Raw genomic sequence first — 26,815 nt, 5'->3', positions numbered from 1 at the left:
GTATGATTTCATGTATATGAAACGTTGAATAGGGGTATGATATGAATACAGTGATATGTCAGTTTGAATACAGAATAAGCCCATCTGTAGAAACAGAAAGCAGATTAGTGGTTACCTAAGTCAGGGTGAGGAGATGGGCTAATGATCACGAATGGGGAGCGCGTTTGTATTTGAGGTGACCGAATATTCTAAAATAAGACTGCGGTATGGTTACACAATTGTGAATATTCTAAAAACCATTGTTTTGTACATTAAAATGAGTGAATTGGGTGGTATATGGATTATGTCTCAATAAAACTGTTCAAAGTAATAATAGGAATGGCCAAAATTATGTTTGCATGTGACAAATACTTTGCATATGTTAACTTTGCCTATATTAATTTTGCATATCTATTTAACCCTGAAAACAACCCTCTGAGGCTGGTATTATTTTTATTCTATGTTGTGTTTTTGTTTTTGTTTTATATGAGCAAACTGAGAAAGAAAAGTTACTACTCTTTTCCTTCCTCTTACAAGGATTATTGTGATTACATTAGGCCCACCTAGACGGTCCAGGATAATGACTCCATCTCAAAGCCCTGACTCATTCACACCTTCAAGGTCCCAATGCCATATAATGTAACACACCCACAGGCTCTGGGGATTAGGATATGGACAGCTTTGGGGGCTATTATTCAGCCTACCACAGTCACAGTGCTAGTAAGTGGTAATGCTGAGTCTTGAATCCATGTCTCCGGAATAGAAGATCAGTTTCTTTTCTACTATAGCACAACTACATCATATACCAGTAACTGTATACAAGCTTGTCTAGATTTCAAACTCTTGGAGAGCAGGGAATTTCACCAACCACAGCAAACAAGTGTGTATGTGTGAGGGGGAGCGTTTTTCCTAAGACAACAGGTAGAGCTGGGGAAAGACATTCCATTTCTCTTGTCACTTGCATCACTCCACCCTGGCAGTTGCCTCCTTGGCTTCCCTCTTGATTAATAAAGCAATATGTAGATTTGCTTGCACCTCCTTTATTTGATAAATTCTGTTTCTAGCAGAAGAATACAGATTCCATCAATAGGCAAATCACTTAATAGTTTTCAAATGACAACTATAATTCTTTCTCAGCTGTTTCGACATGTGCGAAGAGAAGCAGAGAACAAAGGCAGTGGCATGAATAATTTAAACAATAAACCTCTATTGGCTCAATTATCTGATTATTTCAACAAGAATCTGGATGGAATTTAATTTTTTATTTTCCAGCCCTTTTTCAGTTTAACATTCGTAGGCATTGCCTTTTAATGGCATATATTTCTTCTTTGTCCTAAATTCAATTTAACAAACACTTAATGAGTAACTAATATGAGTATATTGCCAGAAACTGCTCAATTGTAGAGTGACTAAAAAGATAGTAAACAAAGAATCTCATTCTCATGGAGTGTTTAGCCCCAACGTGAGAGATGATACAGTTACACCAATAATTATACAATATGGCAGGATGTAAAAGTCATGATTATGGTAAAAGTATTTGGAGGGAGAAATTCAGTGGGTGAGAATGAAGGGAAACGTCAGGTAGGAGACATATTCTGGAGGAAGGGTAAGAATTTGCAAGCAGAAGTAGGGTAAGACAGTTGCGGTGAAAAGAACCACCAAGTAGGGAGGCGGGGAAAGCGAGGACGAATAGTGGGAGCCCCAAGTCCCCGGTCATGCTGGGGAATGGGGGACATACACGATGGTTCCAAGAACTAAAGGACCAAAAGGGACTCTTTACACCCAGCATCTAAAATTGTCTAATTTATTCATCCCAATATTCTGTCTAGTAGTTTTCAATGTTTGTGGTGAGGCAATGTTTGAAGACGCTTGAATCTTCAAAATGGGGGTAGGAAGGCTGGGGGCGGGGCGGGAAACGGGATACTGCCATCTAGTGGATATATGCCAGAGAGCCCGCTAAACATCCAACAATGAATAGAACATCCCCCACAAGATAAATAATGATCTGACCCCAAAATGCCAACTGTGCCACAGATAAGAAAGCCTGTGAGGCTGTCATATTGCCTCCGTTATGTTCCAGATGAGGAAATTGGGGTCTTTTGGAATTTCAAATCTTGCCTGAGATCATTAATAGTAAACGGCAGAGCAACGTTAGGGCCACCTTCTAGAGAGTGAGGAATGTGGATATACTCAAACAGCTAATGAGATTTGCTGAATGTGGGCATGTCAGTCTTTGGAGCTGTCGTTACATGACGATGCACGTGAAGTGTCTGATACAGTGCCTGACACATAGTAAGCTCTCAGGTTCCTTGCTGCCTTGAATGGCAGCTGGGCAGCTGGTGTTTGCAGTCGCGAATGGGGTCCATTGGAGTGGGAAGAGACCAGGGACTAAAAAGATGGTCTGGAACTAGGACAAAGTGTTTAAAGTCTAACCTGGAGCGAAAGCATGTGGGGTGTACAGGACGAGACACGCACAAAAATCGTTGCCCACTGAGGAACTAGAGAGCCTGATCAATGAGTGAATGTGTGGGTGGAGAGGAGTTTTGAAGATGACTCTGGTTTTGAACATGAGAAACTCATTTACACCTCTATGCCATGAAGTAAACAGCTGATGCGTTAGAAATTATTATACTTCCTTAAAACAGACAAACTGAGACCCAGAAAGGTAAAGCAATTAGTTCAAGATCATACTACATTTTAAGATTTCTTCAGAAACTTAGGGAGAAGAAAAGTTTGACCTTTTTAAAGATAGGATAACTAAACCTTTATAGAAAAGGACAAAATCACATTTTCTTTGATGTGCTTCAAAAAAAACAACAACAGTTTTTAACATTCATTTTGCTATATTTTTGTATAGGTGAAAGTAACTTTAACCTCTAGTCAGATATTCTGGCTGAATGAGATGCTTAGAGATGCCAATGAAGAATTTCCCAGAGAGCATAGAGTGAGGTTTTGTTTCTTTGTCACGTTTGCTGCATTAAGAGATAGACAAAATAATGACCTGGCTGGCCAGGTAACAACATGTGGAAGAGAAGGAAGGACACACAGTAACTGAAAACTTGGTATAATATATTAATAATAGCAAATATCACTAATACTTAATGAGTGCTCATAAGATGCCAGCTCTGGTGCTATTTCATGTGCATTATTTTATTTCCGTCCTTATAACTGTGTGGGTAGCTGCTAGATGACCAGTAATAGATGAGGTCTTTGAAGCTTAGAGAAGTTAAGTGACTTACCCAAGGTCATACAGCTAGGAGCCAATATTCAAACCTCAGGTATTGGACTCAAGTGGCCAAGCTTTTTCCCAATATTATATATGTATAGCTAAACATTAGGACATAAATTCTTCCCTTTTTTTGTATGTGACAGAGTATAAATAAGAGTGGATGCACAGTCATCGTTTAATTAAGCCCCATCTAAGGGTGACTATAGAATAGTTGCTAAGGGGACAGCATGCCTCCTTCTCAAATCCCTACCTTTACTCCTTATCAATGTGATACAGTTGGCTTCCAGATATAACTTTTACCTTTTTACCTCTTCTTTCAAAAATTTGAATTCAGCATCTTCTCAGTGAATTCTGAGTAGAGGATACAGCAAGGAAGACAACAGCCCTGTTTCCATGAATAACACATTCCTGCAGAGGTAGACAACTCAAAAAAAAGGACAATCAGATAAGTGTTCTGCACAAAACTAAAATATGGTGATGTGATAAGCACTGGGCTACGTCAGCTGCTTGGGAGAGATGGCCTCTCTTGGAAAATAAAAAAGATCAGTGCTTGCAAAGAACAGGGAAGAAATGTGTTAGGCAGAGGGAGTAGCTGGTGCCAATACCATATTGTCAGCACAGAAAGAAGGCCCCCTGTATGGCTGGGGATGCTAGGGTGCAGGGGCAGACAATATAAGATAAGGTTGAAGAAAGGCTGAGGAGGTTGTAGCCAGGGAGAGTAGGATTTTATAAGTCAACATAAGGGATTTTTATTTCTGGTGCCATGCGACGCCTTTGGGTGGCTTTTACTCTCCTTCTCCCAGGGACTCCTGTCCAAAGGTTAGCTTTTGGAGTAGAGAAAAAGTTAAAGGTAAAAAACAAACAAACAAAAAACCCCACATAATTTTACCTTGCTTTTATCAGTTAGTATTTCAGATGAATATGCGAGAAAGGCTAGAGAGCCCCCAAACTCTTTCAGTAGCATCATTTATATCTGAAAGGCGCATTTTTGACACTTCAATCAATCAGTGGGTGCCATTAATCTGCATTTTGTGTTATAAGAAGCTGCCTTTCTTCTTGATTTTCCTTTTTTGTTCTTCTCAGGAAATTAATTCACGTCATTTTCATTTGAAATCCTGTGGCATTTTACTGTGCAGGCACTTACAGGCACCCTTCTATGACTTGAAGCGTGTTTAATGGCCTTGCTTGGCAGCAGAGCCTTAAGGGAAAATCGTCTGGATAGCCAGGCCCTCGGCACTCTCGAGTTACATGTGAAAAATGGCTTGGCACAGGTCTGTAGGTCTATATGTGGGGTCCTCCAACACGGTCGACTTTGGTGAGTGATGCTGGCAATTTGGTTCTTAACATTTTCTCAGTGTTGTAGTTTGCTGTGAAAGGAACATTTGAGCAACTGTTTGTAAGATGGCATCAATTTCACTTTAGAATTTTGCTCTCTAAAAAGTCTGTGCTTGGAAACTTTGGGAGCATTTTCTGCAGTTATAGTCCGCAGAAACTGATTTGTGTTATGAAAGGTCGAATGATGTCACTTGTACCATTCTGTTGGTCAAGCACTTCTCCAGGCAAACATACTTGGATAAAAGCATAAAACTTAAGCGTCCAAAGGGCCCTCAAAGGCCATTCGTTAGTCTAGTGGGTTCCATATTGAGCAGCTTTCATGTAATTAAAATGACTAAATGTACCGTGGCTCAATAATGTTTCCAACTTAGTTTGCCAGATATTTACATTTCAAAATATTAAATGACAATAAGAATGGAAATTATAATTGTAAACATATAGAACAGAATGAATCACAAATTGAAAACTTTTAATTCAACTAATTAATAGGACAAACCCACCATAGGGCCCTTACTTATCTCATTTTGCTATAGTGGACCAGTGGAAATGGAATTGGGGACAATGGGTGGGAACTGCTTATCTAATCTAAGCCTGCCTTAGAGACCCAGGCATAACCTGCAGATGATGCTTAAGCAATCCCAATGACAGTTTTACCAGGTACACCATTCCCTGTTCAGAGGAAGTACTTCCCTGTCATTTTCAAGAAGTACTTTGTTACGTGGATTGGAAGTTACGAATAGACTCCAGATAGAATATCACTCATGTACACACATGTGCATGTGTGTGCACGCGCGCGCGCACACACACACACACACACACACACATATACATACACACAGGAACATATATATATATATATATATATATATATATATATATATATATATATACACGCAGAGGAACATATGAACAAAACAGCCAGCGTGCAAATTAATAAACTTTTGTAGATTCTAACACTTGGCATTTCTTACACAGACCTCCCTCTCTTCACCCCCAAAGCTGCTGCCTTTGTTTGGATCCTCATAACCTCCCGTAGCTTCTTAATTGCTCTCCTAGGTCTAGTTGTTCTTCTTCTCCTCCAATTCATCTGCAAATTGTCCCTTGTAATGTCTTTTGAAAATCCCAAACTTATCATGTTACTTCTTAGCTTAATATCACTTTAATGATGCCCCGTTGCCTTTGGACAAGTTATTCTAAAAAAAAAAAAAAAGTCCTTAATCTGGCTTTATATGCAGATCCATTTCTTGGCATTTTATCTCCTTCCTTGGCACACACACTCCTTAAGCTCCAGCCCGAAAGTATTTGTGGTTCTCCTGAAGTACAAACAATGAATATTTGTCAAATTAAAACTCAGGCCTATGCAGTTCCAAAGTTGCTGCTCTTGCTACTGCTCCATGCTCTTTCTTGGGATCAAGCATATCTCCTTTCTGAATATATACTAACCCTTTTCACACGTGTAAGCATCTCTGAGAAACAATGAAAAGTTTCTAATACTTCGTCCAGAGCTAGTATACAGTGCCCACTGAAATTGGTACTCAATAAAATGTGTTAAATAAATTAATGGATTAGATTAGAGTGAATTAAAATTTTAATTAGTACCTATATGCAATTTTCTTTTGGTTTTAATTTAGTATATTTCTTCCTGGAGAGGGAAAATAGCTAATATTGAGGCCTTGGACTTATTTCAAGAAGAATAAAAAAGATAAAGACACCAGAAAAGGGATATGGACCTCTTCAAAAATAAGCTTTGTTCCAATATCATAACCTTAGAGGTAAAAGAAACAGAATTGAGAATAGAAGAAGAGAGAAAACTCAATGGCCTTTTTATGAAGTCATTCAAATCAATAAGAACAATAACAAAAGAAATTGAGGAATCACAAATAAGATTTAAAGTAAGAAAATAAATTTCTTACCACTTATTCCTTTTTTTCCAATTTTATTGAGATGTAATTGACATATAACATTGTGTAAGTTTAGGGGTACCATGTGATGATTTGATACACATATATATTGTAGAATCATTACCACAATAAGGGAAGTTAACACCTCCATCACCTCACGTAATTAACTTTGTGTGCCCGTTTGGTGAGAACGTTAAAAATCTACTCTCTTAGCAACTTTCAGGTATATAATACAGTATCGTTAACCATAGTTATCAAGTTGTATATTAGATCCCTAGAACTTATTCATCTTACAGTTGGACATTTGTACCCTTTGGCCAGCATCTCCCGTTTCTATGAATTTGGCTTTTGTAGATTCCAGGTATAAGTGAGATCATACAGTATTTGTCTTTCTCTGTCTGATTAATTTCACTTAGCATAATGTCTTAAAGGCCCATCCATGTCACAAATTTGATGGCTGAATCATATTTTCCTGATCTATTCATTCACTGATGGACATTTAGATTGATTTAGATTGTTCCCACATCTTGGCTATTGTGAATAATGCTGTAATGAGCGCATGTGAGGTAGGGGTGGGGGGGGGAAGGGGGTACAGATCTTTTCGAGATCCTGATCTCATTTTCTTCAGATATATACCCGGAAGTGGGATTTCTAGGTTATATGTTAGTTCTCTTTTTATTTCTTTGAGACATCTCCATACCGTTTTGTATAGTGGCATCACCAATTTACATTCCCACCAACAATGCACAAAAATTCCCTTTTCTCCACACCCTGGCCAACACTTATCTCTTGTCTTTTGATAACAGCCATTCCAAAAGGTGTGAGATGATATCTCTTTGTGGTTTTGATTTACATTTCCCTGATGACTAGTGATGTTGAGCATCTTTTAATGTGCCTGTTGGCCATTGGCGTATCTTCTTTGGAAAAACATCTGTTCAGATCCTCTGCAATGCGGGTAATGTTATCCTGGTGAAAAGATGAACCTCCGTAAAAACTTCTTAAAATGTTAATGAAAATCCTTTTTAAGAAGATGGTCCATTGAAGGTTATAGGAAGATGTGAACCACTCGATCATTTAATACTCTGTTCAATCAGACCTCAACTCCAAGGACTTCTGGTAAAGATGGCAGAATAGATAAATGCTGTTCTTACCTCTTCTTAGAACCACATCAAAATTACAGCTAAACTACAGAAGGAAATGGAGGGAGGAGGAGGGAGGGAGGGAAAGAATATAGTAACTATATAAGATAACGCTACATTAATTAGCTTGACTGTGGTCATTATTTCACAACGTATACAATATAGGAAAGTACCAAGTTGTACACCTCAAATAGAAACAATTCCTATTTGTCACTTATAGCTCAATAAAGCTGGGGGGGGGGGAGACCACAACTCCTAGACACACTTCACAATCTTTATCTACCACAGGATATTTATTTTATATAGATTCCCCTATAAAACCCACACAGTTGTTTATGGGTTAAAAAGATCTACATAAGGAATCAAATGATTCTCAACCTCCTACCATTTTGAAAGTTGACTGTGAATCGTATTGCTTTGTATATGCTTATTGTTGGTGTTGGAAACATTAGTTCATTCAGGTGATAAAGGTGTTTCCATGCTCCGTGTAAATACCATAGATTATTATTTTTTTTTAAAATCTGCAGCATCTCCCAGATAGCCATTTACTTCCCTCAAAAATGCTGTGCATGTTAGAAACCTGGACAGTTAAAAATGCAGATTGTCTGCCATTATTTGAATCATGTGCTACTAAATGAGCTGGAGGCCTGGAATCACAGATGTGCTAATGCATCTTCCATGTGAAGAGAACTGAATGTTGAAATCTACGCACTTCATTTCCTGAAAACACAATGGGAGTATGGTGGGGAAGCAAGGCTCTCATTTCTTGAATCGGCGCTGCATGGCTCATGCTGAAATAAAGTGACATTCTTTAGGAGTTGTTTTGTATCAAGTGCTGATTTAGCTAGATAAAATGCAGCTGTCTTCCCAAATTACACAACTGGATTCACACCATCTCCTAATTCCTGGTGGAATTTTAAAGATACCTTTACGGGCAATTTTCTTCTCGGTGCAAGGAATCCTAATTTAGACAGTACAAAAACACCACCATGCAGTTTCTATGTACAAATACTATCTTTCTTAAAAAATATTTGATAAAGGAGATTGTGTTCTATAAGTGCTTGGGTCACCATTTAAAAAGGATTTCTAAAATGTAATTGAGTTTAAATTGATCCAAAATTGGTTTCCAGGCCGGCCGAGTGGCTCAGTTGGTTAAGAGGTCACTCAAGAGTTTGAGCTCTGAGCAACAGCGGTTCGAGTCCAGCCCGAGCTGAGCAGCCGCTGAGCTACCAATAGGTAGCAGGATGGCTCAGCTAAAACAAACAAACAAACAAACAAAATTGGTTGCCAAATTGTCATACACGTGTGTCCATCAGCACGCTCCCCTTCACTGATGCTCTTCCTTTCCACAGGTCATTTGCGATTGATATCCTCCTAGAAAGACCATTGTAAGACAACTTTCAAAGTCTGGATGCTCTTATTGCTGCGTGGCTTCTAATCGTCTGATCACTGATCCTGTAGCTGAGTATGTAATTTAGCTAAGCTTTAGCCCTGCTAATCTTTGGGCCACTATTTTTTTCTTAGAAACCACCTTATTCTTGGTCCTCTGGCTGCAAAATGGGCAGTCCTACATCTCTCTATGGTACACTAACATTCATGAAGCTCTTCACCCATTTTGGTTTTCTGTGTGTGAAGTTTTCTGGGATTGTCCCCCCACAGAGATAGCTACTGTCTTCTCTGTACCCCTAGCTCTTTACACTTAACTTGTGGTACAATTCTGACCATATTGTATGTATCACCATGGTTTGTAATTGCCACACCTACTATTTACCCATTTTCCTCCCCCAACCAAGTAGACAGCTCATTCATCCATGAATCAAAATGTACAATGTTTAGAGACCAAAGGGCCAGGCACTGTGCTAAATAACATGGGCACCAATAAGTGTCACCAAAACCAGTTCTTCTGTAAATCGGCTAGGGTAATGGATTTTTTTCCCGCTCATCTCTAAGATTCCTTTTGTTTTTCTCATTTATTACTAATAGTTATTTCTAAGGAGTATTTATGTATTTAGAACATGAATCCATTGTTCTACACGTTGCAAATAGTTTTCCCAGTGTTGTAGCTTCTTGAGTTTGTACATAAGGGACATAGTTTTTCTTACTGTTTCTTCTTTTATCTTGTCTCACAGCTTCCTTTGCAGAAGCTAGCTAGTGCTAGAGAAGGGATAGCATGGGTGAGAAGAAAGACTAGTAGCAATGAGTCCACAGAGGAACCTGAGAGTGGTCTCTGGAAAGTAATACAATAAAGAGAATTGGGCAGATGGGTGAGCCATTTGTGAATTAGCATCAGCATAGGTGATCAGGGAAAGTGGGGGTAGCAGAGAGTTAGTGGTAACTTTCAGAATACCTGGCACATGATGGGAGGTTAATACCCATCTGTGGATATAAATAGGTGACTAATTGAATGACCCCTTCTATGGAGAATTTTCTTTCCTGTAAACCCCAGTAATCATTAAGAAAAGTTGTTATTTGGAAAGGAGAGAAGTTGTGGTGATTGCAGTGATCACCCTAAAATTATTCATTTTCTTTTGTCATGTAACTTTCCAGTGGCCTCCCATTTTTGAAAATCAGCAGCATCTCCTAGAAAATCTTTTACTTCCCTCAAAACTGCTGTGTATGTTAGAAACCTGGACATTTAAAAAATGCAGATTGTCTAACTTTATTTAGATTATGTGGATGGATGAATAGCCCCATTCCTTGACAATGGGCCCAACCACATGACTTGCTTTAGCCAATGGGAAGTAAGCAGATTTGATTGACACAGAAGCTGGAGAAAGTACTCTGGCCTTTCTGCTTTATGTCTTAAACTTCTTCTATAGCCAACAAATTTGCCTGGGCCAAGCTGATGAAGAGTGAGAGAGAAAAGCAGAACACAGCTGAGTTGCCCCCAGCGTCCTAGCTAAGGCATTTTAGATCAGCTAACAACAAACTCAGCCAAGATCAAAAGAGCCTCTTAACCAATCTCTGACTGACCTTGGATTCAAGAGAAATAATAAAAGATTGCTGTTCCCAGCTACCAAGTTTTGGGATAGTTTATTATATAACAATAACTAACTGGTACGTAAGTTACAATTTTCTGATTAAATTATTTTATTTGGTGGCATTTTCAATTTATACTTGTAGTTAGTTTCTCATTTATTTTTTAAAGATTTTATTGGGGAATCGGGGAAGGGGAACAAACAGGTAGACAAATTGCTGTTTTTGTTCTTCAGTCTAGTTGTGGAGGACTTCGCTTCACTGGCCCATGTTGGTATGATCATTGTGCTCTTCCCGGATGAGGCAGATCGGTCGCTGGTCATTAGTTGGCCGCTCCCAGCGGCTCCCGGCCGCTCATGCTGGCTGCCTGCCACTCATGTAGCTCTTAGCAGCCCACTGCAGCCCTCCTTCAGCCTACGCCGTCCCCGGCGACTCACAGCAGCCCAGCTCCAGGTCCAGCTGTTGTTTATCATCTTAGCTGTAGAGGGCGAGAGTCACTGGCCCTCAATGTGGGATCCGAACCTCAGTCCTGTTGCTCAGAGCTGCCGCTCCCAAGCAAGCTCTTAACAAGCTGAGCCACTTGGCCCCCCTCTTTTTTTTTTTTTAACATTTTGTGTGCCACAGTGCAAAGAATATTCAGTAAGAGAAAAAAAGACATAGATTGTTCCATTTCCTAATGTCATAATAGACATTATTCATTCAACTATGTGTACAGTATTAAAAACACAAAGAAAAAAACATGCTTGTGAAATCAATCACAGTTTTGGAGGAAATGCAGACATTAGCGAATCATTTTCATCCAGTGCATCTGTCACTGACCAAAACATCCTTATGCTGCACAAAAACGTATATGGGGTGGGGGCTGAGTGCAGGGGTAGACACTGTAGAGGAGATATTTTTTAAAAAACAAACTTGCAAATCTACTTGGACGTTAGTATCTTTATCTATATTTCAAGGAACAAATGATAGATTTCTATTAGGATATCTTCTATCCCTGAAATGCAATATTCTTGTAATATTATCTAGCATAACACATGTTGTAAGTTTCCACTAACTATGGCATTTTATCATTAGTTTTCAAAAGAAGTTGTTCTAAAGAAGTTAATTTACATGTCATTCATTATGTGTGACTATAGAGCCAAGCTTGATACGATTATCCCACAGGATATTCTGATCCCTGTTTAATAGTATTGAAAGTGAAAGGGAATATCTATTCCCAGAACTGGAAACATAAAGACTCAAATCTTAAGTGTGTATTATGTTTGAATAGAGTAGTCTACCGCCTGTTAAATAAAATTAATAAACACAATAGACATACCCATATTTTCTCTATTTTTAAGCAAAGTTACTAAAATCATTCTTTTTGCTCTTTTGTATTTCTGATTATGAGATGCTGTCCTCTGCTGTTTGTTAAAGATTACACCTGGCAGAGTCGCCAGCACACAGTGAAATAACATGATAGTCTTCTTTCACCACCCAGATGCCTAAGAGTCAGGAGAGAACACAGAATTCTGTATGTCCGTGGAACAAACCTGCCATGTTAGCACTCTTATCCCAAGTCATCTCATTTTGATGGCATTTGTCCTGTCCTTGCTTTTGGTAGCTAGATGGGCTAATTGGAAGTGTGACAATATGATCAATCCATTACTCATTAGGCAATTACTTCTTCTAAAAGAGATTTCATAAAACATTTTACTTGAACACATACCCTGTCATTGTTGACAGTACCTGATAACATCTACTTAATAAAATATACTTATGTTATTATTTAACAATAATTTATATATATGTGTGTATATATATATATATATATATATATGTATATATATGTAAAAAATGTATACAAGTGGACACTTTGGTCAACATTGCTCAAGCAGTATTTTGCCATAATCAGAAGTGTCTGATGAGCACCTCTTGTTGCAGAAGTCAAATGTGACTTTTATTCATCTTTTGTTGTCAGTATATATCAAGTATTACAACGGCAAGGAAATTAAGAATTTCCTTTCTTAAAATGTGTATACATTTTTGGCACCCCCAAGATAGATAGATGGACAGATATATAGATAGGTAGGTAGATATAGATATAGATAGATATATAGCTATAGATGATATAGATATAGATATATCTATCTGTCTACCTATATATTTGTATGACAGCTTGTTACTACTTATTACAATTCTCTTTGAGTAAAGTTATTCAGTGACAAATGTGACAATTCCATTCCCTCACAGGGTTACAAATTCAGCTCTGGGATTCAGTACTGGCAATGGCCTGCGTGCTCATGACCGTCTTAGACGTATTCCTCATGTTCTCCAAACCTAGAAGGGGCAGCAATATTGTAACAATTGGAATTGAATAGATCTAAATTCAAAACTTGTTTTTGTCATTTACCAAGTATGTGGCTTTAGCTTCACTTTCCCCATCATTGGAATCTCTCAAGGGGTTATTCCGAGTTTTAAATAAGGTGATGCATATGAGAAGTCAGCAAAAGACCTTCCTCAGTAATCATTGTTGAGTCTGAGCAGAAAAGTGAAAGCTAAATGGCTAATTCAAGGTTATATTGTGTGAATGGGTAGTTGATGTGGGAACAGAAATTATTACAGTTGCTGAATGGGAAAGTAAACAGGAACGGGAAGGCTTTTTTTTTTCCTCTTGGCTAAATAGCACTGATCTCTCCCCACTGCTTTGTTTGATAGATTAATTTATTCTGAAAGGCTTTAAAGATGTCTGGTAGGTAGCTAATAATCAGCTTTGAAAAACAAATCATTGGACTTTCCCTTGCTGTCAGAGTCCCTAGAAAGAAAAATTCCATTTCAAATGGCTTCTCGCTTACTTCAGAACCAAAGGCTAAACTCCTTTGAAGCTATCTAGAGGAGCCGGTGGGAGCACTTTTTAATGGTTTATTAGCTGATAAACTGTAATTGGCATGTAAAGGTAAGAGCTTCAAAAACCAAATTAAAGTTATAGTCAACTGCTCACTAGTGTATTGAGTCAATCAATAAGCATTCATTTAAATATAGAAGCAATGCCATTACTCCTCAACAAATTCATTTTGATGCAATTCATAACGACATCAAAGCTCTCCAAATAGACGGAGAAAGTATAATAAATCACACCCCATGTGTAAAGGAAGGCCTGTCGTCCGGCAGGTGCCGATATCTGAAATACATATTAGAGTATGCGCTTACTATCCGAAGTAATGTACAGATGTAATTTTTTTTAATTCTAAATGAGGAACTATGCATGTACTATAAAGGGAACAGGAAAGAAAAAAAAGAAGAACATTTGGTGTATACTTGGATGCCTCTGATGTTTCTGTAGCGAAAATTTTCTCCTTTTTGTCTAATGCTACTTCTCATTATGATTTGTAACATAAAGACTCACATCTTAAGTGTGTATGGTGCTTGAATAGAGTCGCCTGTTTAAAAACTGTTTTTAAACCAAGCACATATTTTGATCTGTCAAAAGTACAGTCAGCCCAGAAATCATTAATTGTGCAGCTTAAAGCAGGGAAATATTTATTTGCCTTTCTTGCCCAACATATATAGATTTTTATTGTTTGAATTATCATTCCTCTTTTTGCTCTTGTCATATCTCCAGGTTACATATCTCAATGACATCACATGAATAATCAGAGCCTACAGAAAGGACCTTAGGACCATTATATAGTGAAGAAAGAAACCAACATAAATGCATTATTAATAATGCTATTTTGTGGGCCCCTCCATCTTTATAAGAAAACCCAGTGAAATTGAAACGTGCCCCTCGCCTCCCCGCCCTCCACCCCCACTTGCCCAGATGAATTGTTGGGAAAACCCACAGCCAGGAGCCAGGGATGTTGCAATTGAGTTGTCAAACGGTCCTGGGTTTTTTGTACAAACTGAACAGGCCAATTTACTGCAACACTGCATAGGCTGAAGGCTCCCATCTTGCCTTTCCAGTGCTTCCTCCTGGTGAGATTATCCCGCCGTACCACAGGCTCCCTTCCCAGCAGCTTTGCAGCTCCTCCTAGGTGCCTTCTGATCGGCCTATCCTAGGTAACCGTGCTGTTTTAATCCTTACCTTGTGGCCAGCCTGCTTGACCTAGAGAGGGGAAAAGGCTCTTGCCCAGCAATCTGAAAGCAACAGCTTTGTACGTTCGGTGAGATTTTTGAATCCTAGTGGTGACTTGATTTCACTGGCTTCCCCTTTGTAGCACCAACTCCTCGCTTTCAGGATGAAAACAGGCAGACTTTTAGGGGGAAAAAAAAAAAGACAACTCCCACACAACCCCAGAGTTTCTTTGCCTATTACTAACCTCCGAGCGTGGGGGTTGCAGCTGTTCTGGCTCTGTCCTCCAGGTGGCAGCGGTGCCACGCCGCAGAGGCTCCAATCCCCTGTTCCCCGACTTCAAGTGTTAATGCAATTGACCAATCAGTGCTAAGATGATGGGAGGTAATTGGGTAATTGTATTTTACTGATCACAAGCAGAGAAAGGGGAAGGAAAGGGGGAAGGAAAGAGGGGCAGAGGAGGGAAGTGGACTGCAGTTCGGCAGCCGATTTGGGGGAGCGAGGACCCTCAAGGCCGGGACGTGGCATGGACTGAGGGAAAGCCTGCTGCCGCTAGCACCGGGAGCGCATTTATGTATTTGGGGGACAGGAGAGGAGAGACGAGCGGGAGGGAAAGGAATTAGAGTTGAAGCCGAAGTGGATGAAGGCGACCGGGGTTTCAGCCGCGTAGGGATCCGCGAGCCGGGGCGATGGCACAAGGTCCGCGCCGGGTAGCTGCGCTTCCGAGACCGCGTCTGCTCGCAGATGACTGACCAGCCGGCGTCGGGAAGCTCTGCGCCAAGAGGAACCAACTTGTGGCTCCAATCTACCCGACGCAGCTGGAAATGAGATCAAAGCTGCAGTTTCCTTCGAGAAGGATGAGAGGAGCCAACGATTAGGGACTTTTTAAATATATGTATATATCTATCTCTATATAGAGATATATACCTCCTTCGTTCCATTTTCTATTTTCCTTTTTTCCCCCCCTTATTATTATTTTTACTTTGCCTTAACACCCCGTCGGCCCCCATCACTTCGCCCTCCCTATTTGAAATAAAAGCCCAGTTTGAACTTCTGTCGCCGCGGCGCCCCCCGGATCCGCTGCCCGCTGATGGAGGAGAAGGGGACCCGGGGGCTGGCAAGGGCCCCCAGCGAGGGATCGCGTCACGCGTCTCCCCCGTGATCCCGGCCCTGCTCGCGGAGTTCTGCAACACCTGGAGGAACTGACTGGACCGGGTGCCGGGGTGGGGGCGGGGACCGAGGAAGCCAGAGCCACCCCAAGCCTTATTAAAAAAAATAAAAAAAGTGGAGGGGGGAGGAATGGGTTTCTTCTTGACAGCTGACGGAGCCTTGAAATTTTCCTCCACTACCTCCGCCCCCGCCCCCGCCCCCGCCCCCCGCACTCCATTTAACGTGAGATTATGAAATTGCAGAGGCGGTGGAGGGAAGGAGGCAAGCTATAACAGGGAGTTTGGAGGGAGAGGGGAAGGTGGCTGGCCGGGCGGCTGAAATCAAAAAACCCAATTGCGCACTGGGTTGTGATGAGAAATCTAATCAGATCTTTGGAGAAGGGGCCGGCCGGAAGGGTGGCGAGTGGGGGCAGTTGATCCCCACATTCTTCGAAAGGGGGTGCTGGGGAGAAGATTCGACGATGTAAAGGGAGACTTTTTTTTCTTTTTTTTTTCTTTCTTTTTTTTTTTTTTTTTTGGTGGCGGTGGCCGTTTGGGTGCCTTGCAAAAATGAAGGATGCGGGACGCAGCTCTCTCTTGGAACAGAACGCAGTGGATAAACTGATTGTGCAAGAGAGAAGGACGGACGAAGCATTTTCCTGTGAGACCTGGATCTTAACACAAATGTGTATGTGTGCGCAAAGGGGGCATTGAAAAATGAAGTAAACCAGTTTCAGACCCGCGGGAGTTGGTGTGCTCTGACATAAATACATAATAATAATAAAACAGCTGCCCCCCCCTTTGCTCCCCAAAAGGATGATTGGAAATGGAGAACCGAGCAGCCACAAAGAAAAAGTATGTTCATTTTTCTCTATAAAGGAGAAAGTAAGGCAAGGAGATATTTTTGAAATGAAAAGTTTGGGGCATTTTTAGGACAGCAAAAACCTGATATGGTGGTGTTTTCTTGTCTTTTTGAATTTCCCACAAGAGGAGAGGAGATTAATAATACATCTGCAAAGAAATTTCGGAGAAGAAAAGTTGACCGCGGCAGGATGAGGCATTGATTGGGGAAGAGAAACCAGCAGAGCACAGTTGGATGTGTGCCTGTGTTGACTAAAATTGATGGATAATTGCAGTTGGATTTTTCATCAACCTCCCTTTTTTTTTTTTTTCCTTTTTCTTTTTGATATCAAGATCATGTGTTTTCACTTGTTCTTAACCACCTGGATTTCCATCTGGATGTTGCTGTGATGAGTCTGAAATACAGTGAGTGCTCCTTATTTTCTTATTTATTGGTGAAGAAAATGTCCATTAATTTACCGTTCCTCGTCGGTCCCCACCCCGCCCCCACCCTCAGCTTCTTGAGTGTGATTTTTACAGACATCACTATAGGGTGATATAAGAGAAATAAGAGAAAGGGTATCCCACGCATTTGCTCCATCAGGCTGTGCTCACCGATAAGCTGGGTTGCTATAATGATGCAGGTTGTCTGCATCCTGAGCAAATGCCTTTGCAAATGCTCATGGGGGGAAAGAAATCTCCCCAAGAAAGCTGCTGCAGTGTGGGGTGCTTGTGCTGTGTGATTGACACTGTAGAATGCATTTAAGTTGCCAGGCAGCCCTGGAGTTGGATGCACAAATGTTTGGCCATTGGAAATCGAAGGGGCCCAATTTATATTTCATTATCCCACCTGACATTGCAGATCAATGGCATGTATTAACACAAAAATATGATGATCAGCCCTGCAGATGAAGGATGGCTTCTGACTGGTGGGTGTATGGAGGGAGGGAGAGTGGGTATGGGGGAGGAAGTGGCAGAGAGAGGTAGCTACACTTTCCCAGTCTCTCTTGCGTACACATGCTCAAATGTGGTCTTCAGATTACCTAGATTCTTGCCAGGAGGACCCACTTCTCTTTTACTCCACCCGTTCTAACTAACCACTTCTCTGGATACCTAGGTTTTACCTAGGTTGCAGATGGTTTGGGCAGTGGGCTTGGGCAGTGGGCTTGGGCAGTGGGCTTGTGCTGTGCCACAGACCTTCCCGACATCACCAGGACTGGGCTCTTGAGAAAAAGGCAGAAATCTAGTGTCCTGTGGCAACTTAGATAAAGGAGCTAGAGAAAAGGTCTGTCTGTTGAACTCTAGGACTTCTCATGTGCCAGCTTTGTCTTGGGGGAAAGAGGCTGAGAAAGAAAAACAAGAGGAGGTTGAAAATGGTTAGAGAGCCCGAGGGCCTGTAGGAACACCCCTCTTTCCATTTCCTTCCTCCCTCATAGCTGCCAGGGTCATGCAGCTGGGGTTTTTTCTTTCTTTCCTTCTTCTTCCCTCTTTTTCCTCCCTCCCTTCCTTCCTTCCTTCCTTCCTTCCTTCCTTCCTTCCTTCCTTCCTTCCTTCCTTTATTTTTTTCTTTCTCTCTTTCTTTAATTTTTAAACACAACTCCTCCTCTTCACCCTTCTTTATTTCTCTCTGGGGCCTTCCATCAGATCATAGAGTCAGAAGTTTAGAGCCAGAAGACTCCTCAGAGATCTCAGGCCAATAAAAAAGGAAACTGAGGCTTTGAGAAGCTATAACTCTGCGGTTAATGGCCAAGCCGTATGAGGCAGGTGACTCACACAGGTCTCAGAGCAGCAGACAAAAGTCAGTTTAGAAATCTAACTGGATAAGGAATCGGCTATACATGGGTGGGCACTTCTGTACCCGCAGCTGCCATTTTTATCTGGAAGGGTCAAGGCAAGTGCTTGTCCTGAGAGCTTGAATAAAGTCCTGCCACACTAGATCTCAAGACTAGCCCATCTCCAACATTCATATCCTTTTTGAGTTGTTGTTTTTTTCCCCTCTTAATAGCAGAGCTCAGATAACCCTAGCTTTAATGCTATTTTTTTTTTTAATAATAAGATCCACAACTCTGGCATACACTGAAGGAGATAAAAGTCAGCAGTCTCCTGGGTCCCTTCTTGGTGCTTGGGCACATTTAGTCCAGTGAGTGGGGTCCCTGGAGAGTCATTAAAGAAGCATGGAGTTAGATTGATATTAGAGAGGTGATAATAGAAACCAGAAACACCCTGCTAAAAGCATCTGAGCCTGTTCTTTTCACTCACATCATCTATTCTTATCCATTTCATTACTCCTTAACTAAACTAGCCTACAGCTGAGCACTTCTCTAATTTATTTTTCTGGGCACATGTTTCCTGTTGGGACACAGATCAGGCAATAAATTTACCAACCCATGAAAATAATCATGCAGGGTTTTTTGTTGTTGTTGTTGCTTTTTCCTCCCTGAGCTCTCTGTAGGCTTCTGCATATATCTTATCATTCCTTGCATTTGTTTGTTTGTTTGCTTGCTTGTTTGCTTTGTGCTTGCATGACCTCAGTACTTGTGGTCCTAGATTGACTCAGGTTATCTTAAATTCCTACTCAGTTGCAACTTAGCACAATTAACAAAAAAGAAAAAAATGAAAAAAAAATGTACTTTTAAGTTTTTACTGCGTAGTTCAGCTTTGGGCTTCACGTGGGAAACCCAGTCTTGCAATTACCTTGGCTCTGCCAATCAGGGGAGGTTTTTTTTCCTCTCCTTTTTCTTTCCCTTTTCCTTTACCTCCCTTCCTTTCTTTTTTTCACATCAAAATTCTTCACTGCTATTCCAATTAGACCTCAAAGTGCATTCTTCTCCTTCCTATTGTCACCCCTTCTCTGTACCCTCCACATCTCTACACACGTGCAAACTTTTCTGAATGAGAGAAGGAGGGAAGGGGGTGGGGAGAAGAGAGAGAGAATGAATGTTTTTAAAATTGTGGGCTGAAATGTCTCCTCCCTCCCACCTCCACTTAAGCGTGTTCCTCAAACCTGAAAATGATGGAGTATCCAAGGATATCATCGCTTTTCGTGCTGGTGAATCACTCACTCCCCCAGCACTGCAGTTGGAGACACGTTGCCCAGCTTGGGATTTAGCTCCTTTGGTTTGGCAGTCAGTGTTGGCTCAACTTGTTCATGGGCTGATGAAAGAATTACAGCCCTTGGGGGGGCCTGAAAACTTCCCTCGTGAGCTTATTTCAGGCCTGAGGTTGCACGGTGTCCACTGAATAACTTTTGTACCCTGGGACTCTTCTGAGAACTACAGGCCCAGAAACGAATGGGTTTGGCAAGTTTTGAAGTTCCCTTTTCAAGTAGCTTTCTCCTCTCATTTAATAACTGTACCCTTTGGGCCTTACCTTTGTGTTCCCTGGCCCTCTGTTTTCTCATCTGTGGGATGGGATTACTAATATTGACAAATTAGAATTCAACTAATTAGAACTGTTTTGTGCATTCAAAGTAATGCTATGCAAAGCCCCAAGCATAATAGGCCCTGGAAAAGGGGCTGTTTGCTATGGCTGTTCTAGGATTAATTTGGATTAACTTCAGGGGCATGAATACAGGCTGGCCAAGAACTTCACCATTTCTAGTGGCTACACTTGAGGACCAGGCAATGTGCACTGACCTCACCGTCCCTGCCAAATTCTTCTTCTGAGATCTTAACAGAACAGATTGTCTGGAACACATCACTTTAGATACGAAGTGCTGCTTCAAGCTGGAAACTGAAAATCAAGATTTTCTCCTTCAAGTATAGAAAAATAAGTCTCAGCAGATATAATCCTTAAATGAGATTTTAGAAAATAAATTATGCCTTTATTGTGTTGCTGTTAGTGTGGTCTAAAAGTTGCATAAGATAGATCTTCTAAATTGAATGTATAATTTTAGCAGCATATTACATTGCCTAGGCCTGGAATGCACAAAATAAAGGCACATTTCTAGTAAAAATTTAATTTAAATAGCATAATCATTCATGATGAATATTAAGATCCCCACATTGACAAGTTGGATTCACAGCCTTCCTAGTTATAATGAATCCGGTGTTAGTTAAATATCTTCACTTTGTGATAGGATAAAGGCCTGATAGAGTGTGTGGAAGGAATCAAGGCTTTATATAGACATGTCTTATTATTTGCATGTGCAAATCTTTCAACACCAACTGCCCAGTGGTTTTCTGAGGCAATCACTTATGGTCTTTGCTCATAATTTCATTCTCTACAACAGCAGCTCTGTGTTCTGTCCAGTTCATCAGTATCCTTCCAGAGACCTGTGCCCACTTTGAGGGAAAAAGAGTCCTGTTGTAATGATTGAGATTTTTGGTTTCATATCTGTAGATTGGACCAGGGCAGTCAGACTGAGGAGTTGCCCATTGATTGTTATACTGCCTCTTTGTGATTCAGAAGTCAATGTGAAATCTGTGTTAATTTGGGGGAAGTAGCCTAAAGTTTACCATCACCATCGATCTTATGAAGAAATCGTCTATAGAAGTTCTTACCATTTGATAAATTTTACTTTTTTTACTTTTTTGTGTGCTTCTTAAAGGTAACTGAGAAATTCAGTAAACTTGGATTCTGGGTCACGTGTGTGGCATGCACCATGTAATCGCTCTGAGCCTGCTTGTTTATCTGTAAGACTGAGGTCATAGCAACCACACGGAATGGACTGCCATGAGGATGAAGTCAGATTGCATATGTCATGCACAGCAGGCATTCATAAATGCACAGTGAAATTGAGCATCTCTGATTTTAGTTTAGGTAATGTAGTGTTTGCAAAAAAACAAATAAAAAAAATGAGGTATGGTCTTTTTTGAAGGAAGCCATTAATCTAAATTCATGTTGGTATAGAGTAAAAAAGAACTACATAGACAAGATTAAGGTTGGAGTAATGCAAATAGAAGCAACCATTTTTGGTGAGTTCCTACACTTTTCAAAAATATTTGAAAGTGCTTTAGTGAATGCCATTCTCTCAGGAAAGACTGAAATACATTTTGTGAATTGTGGAAAACAGACTCTGTGTCTATGTAAAGTTTCATTAGATTGTCAAGTATTTTGTAAATGGTGTCCTGGAGGACTCTAAGGATAGCAAGAGTGCGTTGCATCCTCCTTCAAAATGATTTCTCTGGAGAAATGTCAATCTGACGGTTGAAATTTGGGCAGATCTTGTGGCTGAGACAGTGTACTTGTAACACTGTCTGAGGGCAGGGATTTTATTTGTTCTCTGGCATATCCTCAGCACCTTAGAAGAGTGTCTCACAAATAGTGTACATGCAATAAATATTCCTTAACTAACTTAACTTTAAGAGACATTTCCTCCAAAGGACCCAAATGCATATACATACCTATGCAACTTATAGAAGCTTAGTGAGAAATATCAATGAGTGTATTGACTGTGTGTATGTGTGTGTGTACAAATGTGACATCACACACACACACATACACACACACACACACACACTTACACCCATACATAAATAGTAAACACCATTAAGTGGTTTCCTTATGTTGGAAAAGCTGAGGTCTGAAATTTAGGTGATTTTTCTTATTCTTAATGCTGTCAGTAATGGACTGTAACAATTTGTACAACCACTTTACCTCTTTGAGGTTGGCCTTACAATCTTTTCTGTTAAATAAAAGTAAAAACTAAGATTCCTTCAAGCACTAAGATTTTTAGGATGCTGAATTCATAATTGACTCCCTAGGAATTCAAGATTTCTAGGAATTAAAAATATAACATCTTTGCTCTCAGAATACTAATTGTTAAAATGTGGAGGTGAACAGCATAGTATTCTGAGAGAAAGACAAAATCAGGATTACAATGGCTGATATATAGAGTAAAAAGGTGATAAAAATCTGTAGAGGATTTGTAGGGACAATACAATGAAATTAGGAATAGACAAACATTGGATTCCAACTTTGTTTTACTACCTGTTAGCTGGGGGAGCCTAAGTGGGCCAATTGACCTTCCCATGACTTAGTTTCCTCAACTATAAAAATGGAGATTTTTTTTTTTTGGTGAGCATTAACATATCTAAGTGTTTGGCACATGATCTGTACACAATAAATGCTAGCTCAGTCTCTTTTCATTGAAATATTTTATGATTTTCCACAGAAATGGAAACATTTAACTGAATGTCAATGTTTTATGCTTTACAGTCACTGAGTAAATGAAAATCTTTTGCCAATTTAGCTTTCAAAGTTGATGATACTATTTTTATAATGTTTTCCAATGTCAATCAGATTTATAATGAAACGTAAAAAATGAAAAACTTATGTAAGATTAATAAACTTTTATTTTAATTTTGGAATAAGCTGATGGCAGCTTTCTATGCTTATGGAAGGTTTCGATACTTATAGAGATTGTGGGTATAATTTCATTATAGTGATAAAAACTACTATTTATTGAGCATTTGAGATGCACCAGGCACTATGTTGAAAATCGGACATATATTTTTCTCCTTTATTCTCACTTAGGAAACTGAAATACAAAAAGGCTGAGTAACTTGTCCAAGGTTATTCATCAGCTAAGTGGTGGAGATAGAAGTAGAAACTACATTTCTTTTAACTTTAGAAATGAGATCAGAATCAGTAAACTCAAATGTGTTGACTTGGTAACAAATAAATATGGCAGCTCACTGTCACCTAAACTGGTACTCAATCTGAATATTTAGATTAGGATTGAGATGTCTGCAGTCACCCTTTCCCCATTTCCTGAAACGAAGGTTGTAGCCAGCTACTTAGGTCACCTACACCTTGCATATTATTTGCCAGCCTTCAGTTATATCCAAGTGTGCCCATAAGTGAGGAAGGGACAGTTTCTAACAAAGAGTTGGTAAAAACTGTGCTCACTCACTCAACGTAACTAATGGACAGAAAAGCTTTGCAAAATGCTGTGAGATCATCCGGAAACTCAGAATTGTATGAGAAACAAGGTCAATGCTAATAATAACTCTGGAGTTTAGTTACAATATCCTACAAACCTGACAGGTGTGATCTCAGTCCTTGTCATCTTTGTTTTCTCTGTGGCACTTGATACTGTTGCTGGCTTTCTGAAATTCTTCCAGGGACTTGAGGTGCTACTTCCAATCACTTCCTGTATCCATTTCACGGCACCCTCTTCTTATTCTCTCCTTAAATGTTGAGGGCTCCCCCTCCGAATCTGTTGTAGTCCCAGTCTCTCTGCAACCCTGAGAGATGTCAGCTGAGCATGTTTTGAGAGACAGCATTCAAATTCTTGACCTCAGATGACACCTTGTGTATGCTGAAGACTCCTAAATCTCCATCACCAGCAAGACCCCACTTCCTTCCCTGGTCTCCGATAAGCCTGACAAACATAATACAACAAGTGTAAATGTTTATTTTCCTTCCAGGACACTATGTATTTTTGGTTTCAATTATATCAGTATCTCTTTAGCCTCCCTTATATCCAACCACTCGTCAAATCTATTCACTATCTTAAACTCAGCTTTGTTGTGTCCCTCAGTCCTGATTCCATTGTTTCTCTCCTAGATATCTTTCTAACTCTCTAGTCTTTCTAATGATGCCAGCTTTTCTTCAGTGTAGCCCATTATTCATTCTTCCCTCAGAAGGACCATCCTAAGAAATCAAGCTAAAAATCTCCTTGTCTATATTCTATAAATACATTTATAGAATAAAATCCAGATTCTTCTCTTGATAGTGCAGTCTGCCCAGCCTATTCATGGCTTCTCTTGTCTTCCTGCCAAGCAGAATGTTTTATTTTTCTGGAGATATCCCAGACTACTTTTGGTACAAACTTTGTGAGAGCTACTCTATCTGTCTAGAACATGCTCTTCATGTGTCAAATCTCAGAGCAAGTTACCACCTCAGGGAAAATCTCCAAGCTCCCCTTGGCCCAGTGAGTCCCCATCCTCTGTACACCATTTTGTTCATACATCTGTGATAGCTCTTATCACTGTTAGAACCTATCTCCATACTTGGCCAAAACACACTAGATGGTGATATCGCCTAGGATAGGGTTCCATCTTACTCACCTTTTCATCTCTCACATGTAATGTAGCTTACAGGAATTTTCAATATATTTAGGTGGAGCCCATAAAAGGTTATTATTTTTTCTGCGGGGCCCCAGGTTTCAAAGCTACTTTGCCCAATAAATGCATTGCAGTGTGTTCCTCTGTTTTTCCTAATTGAAAACATATACCTGCCAATCATCATTCTTGAAGTACACAGGATGGACTTTGTGAGCTTGAGTTGATATAAACTGAAGCCAAAGAAAAGATGTTTTAATTATCGTATGCAGTTGTATGAGAACATGTGTGGTTCCAAGTTGGCTTTTTGAAATATTGATAATAGTTCTGTAAATATATTTTAGTGTTACAGGTTTTGCAGTGCACACTCCTCAGTGGCATTGTCCACAAGGAATATTGTTCAGAAAAATGAAGGGGACCCTTGGAGTTGTGCGTTGCCCAAGCTGCGCAGTTACATGAAGGGGGCCTTCCTATGTGTGAATGCTATTGGAAATTGTCATTGACTATGACTTTGAAATTTGAGTAATGCCCAAATATGGAATCTTATAATGGGAGAAATAAATGATCTTTTTTCTTAGTAAAATTGTCTGCATTAAAATATTTGGTGAGCTGCATGCAGTCACTCACTGTTCACAATATGGAAGCACCTGGTTTCATGGAGCCAGGTATATGTTCTCAGGAGATGCTTTGGCTTCATGCCTTAGCAGGATGCTTCCTCCTTTCTCTGAGAAGCAGCAGAAGACACTGAATTAGATGAAAGAAAGTGCACAATGGTAATGTACTGTTTAATTACACTGCATTTTGCCTTGTATTATGTGCTTCCACGTATAATGTGCACCCACGTTTTTGGCCCAAACTTTCAGGAAAAAAAATCTTTTGTTTTAATTCAAATTTTTATTTGTTTACATTTAGGTACTTGTTTTTTTTTGTATTATAAATAAATTTTAGCAGTTATTTTTTAATATATTATGGTACAAGAAATTTTATGTAACAAATAATTCCAAAACACAAGAACAGATACAAGGTACAAGAAATTTTAAGTACCGGTAACAAATTCACGATATTTATGCATCATAGAAGGCCAAGAACTCTTTGTCGTTGCAAGTTCGTTTGTAAGTTCAACAGAACCTATTATTGTGTTCCAGGGTATTATTTTGCATACAGATATCATTATTGGTTTCTAGAGTTATACTTTTAAGTCATAAGCATAGCTAAAAGACTTAAAAACATTTGTCTAGATACAGAATTAGTACTACTTATGTATAATGTGCATCCTTATTTTTCCCCTCACAAATTTGGGCAAAAAAGTGCACATTATATGTTGCAAAATATGGTAGTTTAATTTTATTCAATTTTAAGATATAAATGCCTTGAATATGTTGAATTGGAACATTTGTTTTCCATTTAGTCTTTTTTTAGAAAAACGTTTTTTGTTCTAGTTTTAGGTGATTTATTTCCAGTTTAGAGGTTACTATTAATCTAATAGCAGAATAGTAATAACAAACCAGAAGGCATCGATGGTCATGCTTCCCAGTGCGTTTTAAACTAGCTCTCCCTTGAATCCTCTCAACAACATTTCCGTCTCAGAATGTCCAAAGCAATGTTCCCTAATTACTACATTTCTTGTTTTAAAGAATCAGGAGTTGACAAGTTGTGCAAGGGAAGGCTCATTTAGAAGAACCAGTGCTAAGTGTGGTCTCTTGTTCTTGACAAACTACGAACCGCTGAGACAACACTGTTTTCTTGAAAGGGGTCCTTTAGTTTCATCCCATCCATTTTGACTAAGTCACTGAAGGGAATGTAGGAGAATTTAGCCATTTGATTATATTCTTTATTTGTTGCTCAGATAGAATCTGTGATAGAATCTGTGATATTATATATATATATATATATATATATATATATATGTTTTGGTTTTTTTTTTTTTGGCCTAAGAAACATTTTACTAAGTACTAAGGAGCTCTTTCTCAGGGCAATAGACATGTTTTCTTTGAACCAGTGACTTGATAATGATGGGGGAAAGTTTAGTAACTCAAAAATGGCATTTTTAAAAATGGTAAAATGGCGCATGACATTTGAAAATGTAAAGACATGCCTCTTTTGAATGGGTTACAGTTGAATGTCAGCCAGACCTTAGAATGTGCTGAGTTTTATAACTTCAGAGGAGAGAGAGAGAGAGAGAGAGAGAGAGAGAGAGAGAGAGAGAGA

General features: G+C 39.7%; 1 protein-coding gene across 7 annotated transcripts in view; it reads left to right on the top strand.

Moving 5' to 3' along the window:
• The window catches only part of LRRC4C (leucine rich repeat containing 4C), a 712,446-nt gene that overhangs the window by 524,068 nt on the left and 161,563 nt on the right, over nucleotides 1-26,815 (top strand). For 2 of the 7 annotated variants that reach the window (XM_019627145.1, XM_019627150.1), the window contains exon 1: nucleotides 16,954-17,024. The exons of 2 other annotated variants lie outside the window; for them this stretch is intronic. The gene's annotated coding sequence lies outside the window, so the exon portion shown is untranslated. Of the gene's footprint in view, nucleotides 1-9,029; nucleotides 9,049-16,953; nucleotides 17,025-26,815 lie in introns of those variants that run through there. 3 more of the 7 variants (XM_019627149.1, XM_019627153.1, XM_019627146.1) reach the window with 3 other exon arrangements.

The sequence above is a fragment of the Hipposideros armiger genome, unplaced genomic scaffold (genome assembly GCF_001890085.2).
Source record: "Hipposideros armiger isolate ML-2016 unplaced genomic scaffold, ASM189008v1 scaffold_715, whole genome shotgun sequence".
Taxonomy (NCBI): domain Eukaryota; kingdom Metazoa; phylum Chordata; class Mammalia; order Chiroptera; family Hipposideridae; genus Hipposideros; species Hipposideros armiger.
This window is presented reverse-complemented; position numbering and strand designations above follow the sequence as displayed.